Here is a 14369-nt window from a genome sequence, read left to right as displayed (position 1 = left end):
GACGTGCGCGCGGCGTCCATCGGACGCACCGCGAGTGGCACGCTCTCGACGTCCGAGCAACGCTTGGGACCGCTGGCGGTGCGCGCCCTCGTGGGCCGTTGAGCGCACGTGCCTGGCAGCGTGAGGCGCGCGTTCGGCGGCCGCGACGTGCGAGCGTCTGGCTGCGCGGAACGCGCGCTCGGCGGTCACGGAATGCACGCGTCCGACGGCGCGGGCATGCCCCGAGGGTCGCCGGGCGGGCACCCAACCACGTCGGGCGAACGCCCAACGCTTCGGGCGGACGCCCGACGAGGATTGGGCGTGGGCGCCCAACCTCGCGTTGGGCGCTCGCCCAACGAAAGTTGGGCGATCGCCCAACATTGTTGGGCGGCCGCCCAACAAGGTTGGGCGGTAGCCCAACACTAGGTTGGGCGGCCGCCCAACCACAATGGGCGACGCCCAATTTTTTTTGGGCGTCGCCCATTGTTCCGGGATCCGTTTCCCTATATAAGGGCACGGATCCCAAGGTGAAAAAGGGGAGGGGGGCCTTTTTTGGGAAAACTTTCTCACTCTAAACATTTTTAGAGAGAGAGATAGTGGATTTTTTTTGAGAAAAATATTTTTTTCTCAAAAATTCCAAATTTCCTAAGTTCAATTTTTACTAAATTTTTATTAAAATCGGGAGCTCGCGGTTTGTGGAATCAATCGGCTTCGACTGTCAGATACCGAATCAAAGGTATTATCCGAGGACTGGACTCTTTATTTTATTTAATTTATTTCTCTCCTTCTATTTATTTTTTTATGCTATAGTTTTTATTCCTTTAGTCATTTATTTATTTTGTCACGTTTTATTTAGTTAGCGTATTTATTTAATTTTCGTTTCGTGTTAAATAAATTCGGTTTTGTTTTAAAATAAAAACCTCGTTTTGGATATCCCAATACGAACCGTGATCCGATAAAAAGGTAGTTCGGGTATCGAAAATGTTGTAATTATAAGTTTTTTTATTTAAAAGAGGTTTCCAAATAACGTTTTAAAATAAAAACATCGTTTTAGGAGCTTCCGTTTTCGACTATGATCCATCTTTGGTAGTTCGGAAGTCCAAAACGATTGAATTAAATTTAATTTAATGCTTTTGAACAAATCTGGAAAATGTTGGAGCGCTGCTGTAATTTGCCAATTCTGTCAGTAAAGGCTGTTTACCGACGGATTCCGTCGGTAAATCTGCCAAAATGTAAAAAATGCCATTTCAGTCCCCTTTTCTTAACTTTTAGACTTTTAATCCTTAGTATATATATATATATATATATAATTATGTAATATATGATTCTCAAATTGTTTTAGAATTTTAACATATATAATTATTTTAGAAGAGTGGTGTTCCATTTTATTTTTATATATGTATGTATTATCTTCTCTTTTTTTATTATTATTTGTTTAAGTCACATTAAAATCTATTTTAAACGTTATTTACTTGGGTATTTTGTGAGACAATTAGTAGATATTAGGGGATAAACATATAGTCTTTTTGACATTAAGATTATATTAGTTATGTATATATATATAGTTTCGGAGTATATTTGGGTTATGTTAATTATTGATAAATAGAGTTATTTTGAGTGATAAATGCTATTTTCTTATTTATGAATTTCATCTACTATTTTCATATATTTAAAGTATAAATATATTATTTTCATTACTCTTTCTTATATATGTATTAGATAGTATACTTTCTTTTACTCTTATTTTATGTCTTTTGGGCTAAAATGTGTAAATATATATCTATATTATTCTCTTTATCTCTTTTGGCCATTTATGAGTCCATGTTTCTAATGGGCTTCACTTTGAAAAATTAATTTTGGGCTTAAATGTGGTTATTATTATAATTACAATGGGTAAAGAGTACATTAAATAAAAAGGGGAAAATAAATCACAAAAAGAGAGTTTTCAATTGAACTATTTAAATTAATGAGTTTTTTAGATTTCTAATGTAAATAGAGTCATTCTTGTTAATATTTCAAATCATCTTCAAAACACCACGTTTTAAAACCTTAATCCGTTCCAAAGGCGGATTAAAGGATCATTGTAATTAAAATCGTTTTCGTTGTAAATAAGGAGTTTTGAATCGTTTTCTTAAAGGATTTGTACAAAATGAAAGTGACTTGTATGTTTAACCACGTTTTCTCATTAAAGGTTTTTATCTCAAACGTTTTCAAATGTTCGAGTCGTTCCAACGGCGATTCGAGTGAACTTCACCAAACGGGGTTTTGAAACGCACCCTAATCGTTCAAACGGCGATTAAGGTGCGAACCATGTAAATAAATCCGTTTTGGGAAAATAAGTTAATGTAGAATAAGCACACGACATAATATTTATTACGGTTGTAAATAAACCACTTCTTTCTTCCCCCTCTCTGTGTATGTATAAACATAAATGGGTGATTCTTTACTGATGTGGCTTTTCAATATCATATGCTCAAAACGGTTTCTAAAAAGAGAAAGAAAATGGTTTCAAATGAATTTTAAACTTAAAGAAGTATACGATTAGTCCGTTATCGCCTAACATGCTGAGTAGGAGGCCGGTGGTTCATAACCGGGCGATGTCGGGGTGCCTAGTAGCCTTTCTCCGGAAAGGAACTAGCCTTCTCGGCTCGTACCTAAGTTTCCCGAACCCACACCGGTCTCCCGCAAGGGATCGGTGTTCATTTTCCCATTCGTGGGTGGCGACTCTTCCATATCTCCGAGCTCCGGTCCTGCCGAGCAGCTTGATTCCATGATTGGTTGCTTTCGGCGCCAATCACCGCTTACGTCGCCATGAGGTTGTCCACCCCCCGGTCCGCCCGGGAGATTAGGCCGCGGCACCTCATCTAATAAGTGGCGACTCTGCTGGGGAAGCGAGAAATTTGATTCTGGAAGGCGTGTATTAAGCCCTTAACGGGGACGGATCGTTTTACTTCTTTTCGTATGCATTCATGTGCATTATTGCAAACCCTTTGGGTAATTTCCGCGAAACCTCTAGCGAGAGTCCATTCGTCGCTCGAAAGAGGCTAGTGTAAGTTCCCCCTTACAGTAAGGCGCCAGAGGGTCCCCATCCATTCGTTAGGGGCGAATCTGTGCGGTCCTGTGAGGTCCCGCGGTCAGCCGTGTCAGCATATAGTAGCCTTAGAAGTTTCCATAGGATTACCCGTTACTATTTTTGATGTGATAAATGAATCAGTTCATGTTTTCAAACCGCCATGATACGTGTCTAATCCTAAAGTATGTAAAGAAAATGAGACGATGCGTTAATATATACTCATGAATCGACATACGAATTACCCTAAAACATCGAAACGATTTGAACTAAAGACGACTTAGTTATCTCGTATGAATGAACATGTGCGACCCGCCTTGCCCCTTTCAGTGACCCGACGAAGGCACGTGTTCAGGAAATGCGTTATGACGTAAGCACGTATTAGTATGAATCGGTTCGGTGTTAAGGATAGTTACATTTCGATACAAAAGACTATATTAACAGTAGCCGTTATTCACATTCTTTAGATAAATTGGGATAAAATGAGATCACGACGAAACGAAAATGAAGAACATTTCTGTCTTGAACGACCCTGTCGTAACGTGAAAAGTTTCACACAAGTAGTCCGTCCCTTCCGAATAAAAGACGAGCTTTTACGTTATGCCTCGTGTCGTTCTTAAGAGAAATGGATGTGTCCGCAAAGGTGACTAAGAAAATAAAAGAAAAGAAAAATGAACTAATCGACCAAAATCATTCCAAGACTACGATATATATCAATCCCGAGGGTAGTTAAAGAAAATAAATCAATGTCGTTAAATACCTGCCTCGAACGAGTGTATACCCCGTTTAAAATCTCGAAGCCGAATTAAGCCAAACCATATAATTGCGCCATATGGACGAGACTGCGGGTTTTGACTAACGACTCGATCATTTCGACCGTTACCAAAACTGCAAGAAATATGGCCCGATATACGTGTTTGCTTAAATTCGTGCCTAAAGGAAAGAAAACGGTGGTATCCTCGCTTCGAACAAACACGCGATTTAACGAAAGGTGGGTTTTCTATAACCACACTAAGATGATATATCCCGTAGGATTGAGAAGAACAACGAACTGTTGCTAGCCGAAAGGTTACCATGCGCTCAAAATAAGACTCGCCGTCTTTTCACGTAGCTAAAATGAGCAAACGGATCCTCGATGCTAAGAACAAACGCGTTACGCAATGAGTCCGTTCCCTAAAATAAAATCCAAAAGTGATTCCATCACTAAATAAACACGTGGTTACGTCTCTCGATAGATCTAAAAGATCCCGTTGTAATCCAAAAATCGAGACACGAACCCACGCGAACAAAAGGGAACGAATCATTGATAATAACGAACGATTGGACTAGAAGAATAACTCGAACCACGTCTAAAAAACTGAGATGCGCTCAAAGGGAGTCAAAACCCGAACTAATGCGTCTCACGAAAGGACAAAAGACGAGTTATTCCGAAAGAACAATCCAACTTGGTCGGTTTCTTAGTCACTGAACGTGGTACATCAAAACGAACTGTATTGTCTGATGAGTGATTTATTTTTTTGCAATAATCGATGGTATCACGTGTCCTCTGGACCATGATGTGAGCCCATACCAAAATCCTAGGAAAGAGACTTGGACCAGTGAGTGTGTGGAGGAATAAGGATGGAAGAGAGATGATGTGATGATTGTGATTATTATCTAACGTTTTCTTATTGCAATCTAATTACGCGTTATGTACGATTTTCGCTAACTAGTTTGTTCGTATGGATTTCTATCTGTTTGTACATCAATCGAGTCAGATTTAAGTCATAATGCATCCTATGCTTAACAAATCATTGCAGTCGTACCATATAGAGCGTTGCATGCTGACCAAATTGTGTGCAGCTATATTAGGTTTCATAGACTTAGGACATATTTATTAGGAATGTGAGAAAGAGTCGACCCCAACGTCGCGTGTCATTCTGGAGGCATACTAGTTATGTCGTGACGTATCCTATACGTCTTTGCCTTGTCATACCTAGGTGCTGGGATGCATCCTATGTGTCCTTAGCACGTCTCGTGCATCTTCACCGTGTCGTTTGTATGCTAGCTAGGAGGCATGTCCATTATGTTGTGACGTATCCCATCCGTCTTTGCCTTAGCATACTGTATGTATGGTAGCTTACCTCGTACATTTCTCTCATATCCCAGGCACTAGTCGGAAGGTACAACCCTTATGTCATGGCGTGTCCCATACGCCTTTGTTTTGGCATACCCCGTATGTCACGACACCTCCAATACATCCTTACCCTGTCATTAGGCGTACCATTCTCTGGTGGCGTGCCCGCTATATCCTTGCTGCGTCGTATCATCACGTGTCCACCCGTCAGAAGTCCCACCTGTCATGTGGTGACGTATTCCTTACATTTTTACTTTGTCGTACCCCTGGGGATGTAACGCACCCCCATGAATTTTCCATTAATCATTCAGACACCGATCAAGGGGCGTACCTGTTATGCTATGACGTATACCACATGTATTTTCCCTGTTGTGCCTCGTATATTATGATCCATTCCTTGTGCCTCTACCACATCATTACACATCGGTCAGAAGGGGTACCAGGTGTGTCATAACGCATCATGTACATCTTAGCCTCATTCCTTGCGCCAAGCAAGGGGCATAAGTTGCATGCCCCATATGTCAGGGCATATCAGGTGCTGGTTCACCATGTTATATACGTTAGACAAAAGGCATACCATTTGGGCCGTGACGTATCCCATACGTCCTTACCCCATCCTATCTTCCATATCGTGGAATGTCCTATGCGTCTCCATCACGTCAGCTATACGCTAGTCAAGACGTGTACTCGATGCGCCACCGTGCACCGCGTACATTCAGGCATTGTCAAGGTCGCACATCGTGATAGGTCACAAATGCGTCGTCCATATCAGATACACTAGTCCAGAGCCATACCCCACATGTCACGACTTGAGTTCTCACCTTGTTAGGTGCCTAATGAAAGACATACCCCGTATGTCATGATGAATCTCGCACGTCTTTACCAGGTCTTGCATACCCGTCAAGTGGTCTACCTCTAGACCCCGAGGTGTTCTCTACGTCTTCGCCAGGTTATACTTTGCGTGGGATGGGTCGGACATATCTTTATCATCCCGTTCATACCATTAGGGGGTATACCGCCTGCATCGTGACCTGCCACACGCACCTTCGCCATCGTGTTTAAGTCATCCGGAGACATATCCCATATGTCGTGACGTACTCCGCCTCCCTCTGTCATGGTTAACAATACCAAACTGCTTGGTGGTCGTACCTTGTTGTCCTAACATTCACATCGTGGGGAAAATTCCGTTCACTTTCCGCGTGGTCGATTCGAGACATACTATGTGTGTCGCCACGTCACTTACAACTTATCGATAGTTCAAAAAAAAAAAAAGAAACATTGTCATGGCATCGGTTCCCCCCGAGACTCGAATTAACCATTCGTCACATGTCTCACACACGTCCTACTTACGCCACAAGACATACCATGTATGTCGTTACGCCTTAGCCAACACATATCAAGATTATGACTGGTACCTTGATCTCAAATGGAACCATAATCTCACGGGTCGTCGTCACCTCCCTTTTGTATCTCAAGGCATACCCACGGATGTCGCCGCGCTATACATAATGCCAGGTGATTCCAAATTACGTTGTTGTATTATCCATGCCCCTCACCTCGTAGGTTGCCATCATGATCTTCGTATGCTAAGACATGCCACGTGTGTCGGTGCGCCATGAACCTATACTCCAAAATTACGTGGTTGTAGGATCGAAACCTTAGGGTCGAGTGAACTGTTTCGTATGAATCTCGTTTACCCGTCGCCATTCGCATTTGGGGAGGTAACCCATACATAGCACCTCCGTATTTCAGAACTATGGGCAATACCCTGAACTTCGAAATGAACCCTTGGCTGGTGTGTTGTCCATGCTTCCCATTTGTACCTTTAGGTGCGGCATGTGGGTCGTCATAGCGTCCCCTCGTATTTACGTCATCCCACTGTCCAGACCCCAGGTTCACATTGACCCTCTGATGCACGCTTCACACGAAGTCGCGGCATCACATTCGCGCTTTAAGTGGCGCCTTATATGTCGCCTCGTCACATCTAATGAATCTGTGCGTTATTGTACTAACCGCTTGGCTAGTAGGTCATCACCACACCCCATTGGTACTCTCAGTCGTACCTTGTATATCAACACGTCATTGTACTAAGGTAACCCACGCATCCTTGGTCTTCTTGAGACGCCCCGTCACATCTTCAAAACAGCCAAATCAATATGAGATGTAACAGGTGTGTCACCATATATCGTAACATGTCAGTATTCCATAACATGTGACACTAGTGCTTCAAACATATATCGGCTTTCGGTGCATATCCCGTATGTCACCGCTTACGCTTTGGTCGCTGGACGGGCCTTGTCAAAACGCGCCCCACATGTCGCCTTGTCATCAGAAATATTTGCAGTCCACGAATATGTAATTAGGCTATCCAATTTTGGATTCGCCTTTGACACACGTTCCGTATGTCATCCCTCGCACCTTACTCACATGTCGAATGACTGAGTCATTTATACCGTCCAGTCAGGGTTAACCTTATAGCACACACCCACATACGCGGTTCGGTACGTCTGGTTCGCATGTCAAATGTCGAGTCACTCATGTCATTTAAGTTCAAGTCGAATCTGGGGCAAGTTCATATGTGTCATCATGTGCATCTTGCTTACACCTCCAATGTCGAGTCATTTGTATCGACAAGTTCAAGTTGAACTTTTGGCCCGTACCTGTCATATAGAGTGATTCATGTCATCGAGTCCAAGTCATACTCTTAGGCATGTGCCCTATGGGCTGTCTCGAGGATCCCGCTCATCCCTTGACACACTGAGTCATTCATGTCGTGAGGCTCCTATCAAACTCTTGACGTACGCCCTGTAAGTCGTCACTCATGTTTTGAGTGCGCCTCAAACAGCGGTTTGTTTATATTGTCAAACCCTTGACACGCTCCCCCTACATTATTGGTACCGTTGTCTATGTGCCCCCAAACTCCACGAGTCGGAGACATATGCCCTATGTGTCGCTATTTGGGTCTCACTCGTATCAGTAGTATCGAGTTGTTCATACCGCGGCTAAATCCAACATTTGGCACTTACCTCGAAGGTCTTGGTGTGCGTCCCCGTTGCTCCTCGAGTTGTTCATAGTAATAGGTCCTAGTCATCTCAAATATCGGTGATGAACCCTATACGTCGTAAATATCCACATAAGATCTTTAGGGATTCTCATAAAACATATCATCATCAGGTTTGCGCTATGAAACAAATTGACCTTCGACACGTACCGGGTAAGTCGTCGTTTCCATCTCGTTAATACCTCGATCAAATTAGGACACTTCTCATTCTACCAGACGCACCGATGTCCGCAAATTCATCGAGGTATTTGGGGTCTCTAGCTTAAGTTAATCCTTAGACTGCACCATGCGTGTCGGTATCGTGTGTAGCTGACACTTCCAATGTTGTTAGAAGGTACCTCTCGAGTCATCTCTGTGCTTCATCTATACCCAGAGTTGGTCAGATAATACGTGTGTCGTATGCATACCCTATTCGTGTCTCATACCTAGCATGTTGGATTTCCCCCACGATGGTTGAAATCCCAAAATCAAGCCATCACATCGTTCGTCAGTTGCGTGTAAGTCAATCGTGGGGGCACATTAAGTGGGACTCCCATCCTGCCGTTTGGCTACCTCTAAGGCATACAACGTACATCACCGCATTTCCTAAATGCACCATGTTTCGAACCACTCTGCCCAAGCACTAGTGAGTCGAGTAGGAATTAATAATTGGCACATGCCTCGATGTTGACATATGCATCCTATTCGAACCTCGAGTATCAGGTATTCCGTGTGCATTATCCCGTCAAATAATACCCGTCATTGCAATAGTGGCTTTCCAAGAGAAGCTGACAATTGGCACACATCACGTATGTCACTCGTGTCCTCCTTATGCCTTAACCTGTTTGAGGCACGCCCCGTGTGTTACCACTTTCTGCATAGCCCGCCAAGGTTCCGTTGGTACGTCTACGCATTTGTTCCTTGGGTTTAAACTAACCATCGACCCACACCCCATATGCGGTGGCCTCGTCCCGCTTGCTTCTAGTTTAGGACACACCCTCTATGCCGGCCTGTTTCAGGAAACTTGTGATTCCCAGAAAGACATTTCCCTGCTATCAGTATCAATACCAAGTAAACTATGGACAAGTGCCCCGCATGTCTCCGTCATGGTCTGTTTGAGTCTCGGACATACCATGAGCGTCACATCAGTCCATGTAACACCGCGTATCTTCGAAGTACGTCATTACTACCAAGGAGGGCAACCCCTCACCTACACCTCATGCATGATCGCTTAGGTTGTTCTTTTTAGATCGTGAGTCGTATCAATGTACCAAGTATGTCATTCCCACCGCTCATGTCGCTACCCCTCCAATGTACCTACACGTCACGGATATCATCGGGGTACACTCTCATTTACCTAGCGCCCTAGGGAATTTTACTTATCATGAGGGTCGTCTCAATCTCACAAGTGTCAGTCATGTCAAGCATCATTCAACATCGTACATCTTGTAAAGCATTGCAAGGTAAACTTGTAGGGTTCGTACTAATGTGTGTATAACAGTTGAAATGGTTTCAAGCATCGGCTCTTCCAAATAGGTAAGTTAGCACAAACGATAGAAGTACTGCCAACGGCTCTGGTAAAAAAAAGAAAAAAGAAAAAAAGGGTTTAGCTCCGGTCAAGTCGTGTTTATGTTGTGAGAAATAAAGCGCAGACCACGAATCATGCATACATCCATCTATAGGAGGCACAAGTAGATAGCTTTAGCATTCGCATCGCACGTGCATTGCATCATCAAAATTCATAATGCCTGAAAAGCTCCACTCATCGATCATTTCTCTTTCCTTGTTAGAAACCCAACTCATGGCCCAGTCCAACAATTCAAACCATAATCTTGAGAGCCGTGTGCAAGGGGCTCTAGCCAAATACATCTTTTTTGATGAGTTCAAACGTGCTCTTAATGATCCGGAGAATACTAAGCATGAGGGGGTTGGAAATTCCCAAGAGATGATGGGAGATTTCAATCTCAGAGCAGAAATCGAGCGAGTTCTTCCCGATATCCTTGCCTCAGATGAATTCAAGATAGAGCTGAAAAGGTTGGTCAGGGAGGTCCTGAGCGAGTCACTAGTTGCGGAGATCCCGAAAGCTGCTATGGAGAAACCTATATTCCAGCTCACGTCACAAGTTAATCCACAAACATTCACCCCATCAAGGGTAGTCTCACACCATATTTCACGAACACAACAAGATCCACACCATCGGGGATATGGGATTACCAGGGTTGTTCGCCCTCCGTCGCCCACTCAGTATAGAAGGGAGGGAAGGGAATTCTCCACTTTCACTCAACCCTTATTAGAAGTATTGGAGGGCCTACAAATGCATGATATACTTCATCCCCTACCAGCCACGGGAGGTCCAACCACTGAATTAGTCAAACGCAGGGGCTACTGTCACTTCCACTAGAAATATGGTCACGAAACAAGCGCTTGCATTAAGTTGAAGCATGAAATCCAAGATCTCATCGAAGCAGGAAAGATAAGTGATCCAGGTCCTTCTCAACAGATGAAGCCTTCGACTTGTTCCTTCAATGGCGAAGTCTACAACGGATTAGGATAATCTAAAGAAGAAGTTCCCAAGATTGAGGACACTTATGAAGTAGGAGAATCCGAAGCTTCTTGAAGTAGCCTAAGAGAGAGGAGTGCACTTGTAGTCTTTATCTTTGTCTTTTATTTTATCTTCTATTCCACAAGATGTTATTAATCTCCTTTTGAATTCAATGAAATTTCGTTTCCGCAAATTTATCCTAAACATACGTACTTACATTTGGTATCTACTTAATTGAGATATTCCCGCTTCTATCATGGCACGGACGTAAGCTCTAGAATATACTTATTACTCAGTACTTAACCACTGAAGAGAGAAAATTAAGAGGGTAAAAAAAGAAAAGCAAAATAAATCATGAGAAACGATTCCCTGACTCTACGATGATAAGTCGGGCGTAGACCCATCAAACGAAGGGTTCTCACCGGCTTTTGGCAGAAAGAAGATTGAGCGACAATCAACAAAGTCCAAAAGAGAGAAAAAGATAAGAAAATATGGAACAAGCAACAAGCCCTCAGAGCCATACTTACATTGTGGCACCGACAAAGATTTCTCCCCCCAAAGGGGGACACAAGTACAGGAGTGCGCCATTTAGAACGAGGCGGGGGCAACTAACCTATCAGCGATAAAGTATTTTGTTCCAGGATCAACGAAAGGGTTTAGACCTATGATGACTCAAAGTTAAACAAAGGAAGAAGAAAAAAGGAAAAATGATGCTAAAAAGGCCCAGAGGCAAAGTCAAGTCAATCGGAAGTAAAAGAAAATAAATCAAAAGCTGACGTGATTAGCCAAGAGGCATCAAGGTGGCAAGAGCGGTTGACATTGTCCAACAAATGTGTAATCAAATGTACGAGAGAAGTTCACTGTAATGAAGAAAGATCAAATGCGTAGTCAAGTGAAGCCGAAGGCAGCGACAAAGTTCAATCTCGAGGGAACCGAAGGATCCTTCTCATGAAAATTAAAAAAAAAAAAAAGAAAGAAAGAAAGAAAGAAAATCCCGATAGGTTGAAAATCCGCAAAGGGCGGCCTATGCAACAATAAGGGACACCCCAATAAGTGAAAATCCCACAGGGCGCTTATTTGAAAATTCCGGGGTAAAAGGAGAGAGTTAAAATAACTGAAGTGTGAAAACCCGAAAGGGCATGCTTTGGTGACAGTGGTTAATAAACTGAGCAGTAAACAATTCAATGTATCTTTGCCAGGTGCTTTATTTAAGCTAGACGGTTGCATTTGTAATGAAAACACCCGCATCAATAGACACCCCATCTCAACTGAAATCACCCCAACACCCATAAACCGATCCAAAATCTATAAAAAAAGAAAACCTAAAAAAAAGACTATTCCTCTCTCTCATGCTCTATGAAGTCTGGTTCCTCTGCTCCTATGTGGTCCTCTCAAGGGTCAAACTTCGACCGAAGCGTCTCTCCTCCATAGCTACTCCCAATGGCAGTATCCCTAGTTTGGCGCACATGAAATCTCACCTCGAGTTGGCAGGGGCGTACGCTAGCATCGACTTCTAACCTACGCCAAGACGGTAACTTTAATCGGGGGCACGGCCCTACAATCAGATCAACGTCCATCTCACTTCGGAAGCTTCTCCATTAACGAAGGCATCGGGCATGAACTCATCGTCAAATGATTAGCATAGAAATGGCCCGTGGATATAAACCCCCTGTGCTATCCGGTATCATTCACAATCAAGAAAGAAAGAAAAGGAGAAGAAAAATTGAACAAAAAGGTTGGATTGAAAACCTCAAAAGAGGCGATCCAAGCAAAAGGAGAGATAGAGAAAATCAGTGAGATATAGAAAAGATGAATTGAAAACCCCTAGGGGCAGTTCATGCAAAAGGAGAGATAGAGAATATCGGAGAGATCCCGTTGAGTTGAAAACCCAAAAAGGGCAGCTCAGGCAAAAATTAGGGAGAAAATAAATACATCAAACTCTGGTTAAAAGCGAGAGCCTCTTTGACACGAGCTCATCAAGACCAAATCCTCATCCTTACAACCCTTGGTTTCAAACTTAACCTCGCCCTCATCCTCGCACTCCTTGGGGACGGCCCGAACCATCATTTCTCGATCTGAAGCTACGAAAATCCTCCAAGCCTATGAAAAGGGAATCCATCCGAGTATCTCATCCACATGTACATAGTTTGCATTCCCACATGTCCATACATCCATATAAAGCAAAGCACATAGGCCACACGTGCGCACATTCAAACACACGCACGGTCACCTGCATACGCACATATAAGTGTTTACATGCATCCATAGATTAGGCTACATCCACCCATCTCTATGCATCGCCACATACCTTTCCTTGACACAAGCTCATCAAAACCAAATTCCTGTCCTTATAACCCTTGGTTTCAAACTTATCCTCACCCTCGTCCTTGCACACCTGGGGGATGGCCCGAAGCATCATTTATCGATCTAAAGCTACCGAAATCCTCCAGCCTATGAAAAGGGAATCCATTCGACCATCTCATCCACACATACATAGTTTGCATACACGCATGTCCATACATCCGCATAAAGCAAAACACATAAGCCACACTTATGCACATTCAAACACACGCACAGTCACCTACACACACACATAGGTGTTTACATGCATCCATAGACTAGGCTACATTCATCCATCTATATGCATCACTACACACCTGAGGTCGATTTAGAGACCAGGGTTGCTTTTGAGCCATTTTGACTCACGGTCGCAGACCGGAGTTGCTTTTGAGCCATCTGACTCACGGTCGCAGATCGGAGTTGCTTTTGAGCCATTTGACTCACGGTCGCAGACCGGAGTTGCTTTTGAGCCATCTGACTCGTGGTCGCAGACCGGAGTTGCTTTTGAGCCATCTGACTCACGGTCGTAGACTGGAGTTGCTTTTGAGCCATCTGACTCACGGTCGCAGACCGGAGTTGCTTTTGAGCCATTTGACTCACGGTCGCAGACCGGAGTTGCTTTTGAGCCATTTGACTCACGGTCGCAGACCGGAGTTGCTTTTGAGCCATCTGACTCACGGTCGCAGACCGGAGTTGCTTTTGAGCCATCTGACTCACGATCGTAGACCAGAGTTGCTTTTGAGCCATCTGACTCACGGTCGCAGACCGGAGTTGCTTTTGAGCCATCGCTTTTAAGCCATCTGACTCGCGGTCGCAGATCGGAGTTGCTTTTGAGCCATCTGACTCGCCGTCGCAGATCGGAGTCGCTTTTGAGCCATCTGACTCACGGTCGCAGACCGGAGTTGCTTTTGAGCCATTTGACTCACGGTCATAGATCGGAGTTGCTTTTGAGCCATCTGACTCATGGTCGCAGGCCGGAGTTGCTTTTGAGCCATATTTACCTAAGATCGTAAATCAGGGTAGCTATTTAGCCATTATCCCCGTGATCTTGAATCAGGGTAGCTATTTAGCCATTATCCTCGTGATCTTGAAATAGGGTAGCTGTTTAGCCATTATCCCCGCAATCTTGAAATAGGGTAGCTGTTTAGCCATTATCCCCGCAATCTTGAAATAGGGTAGCTGTTTAGCCATTATCCCCGCAATCTTGAAATAGGGTAGCTGTTTAGCCATTATCCCCGCAATCTTGAAATAGGGTAGCTGTTTAGCCATTATCCCCGCAATC

The sequence above is a fragment of the Euphorbia lathyris genome, chromosome 3, assembly GCF_963576675.1.
Source record: "Euphorbia lathyris chromosome 3, ddEupLath1.1, whole genome shotgun sequence".
Classification (NCBI taxonomy): domain Eukaryota; kingdom Viridiplantae; phylum Streptophyta; class Magnoliopsida; order Malpighiales; family Euphorbiaceae; genus Euphorbia; species Euphorbia lathyris.
Note: the sequence above shows the minus strand (reverse complement) of the source record.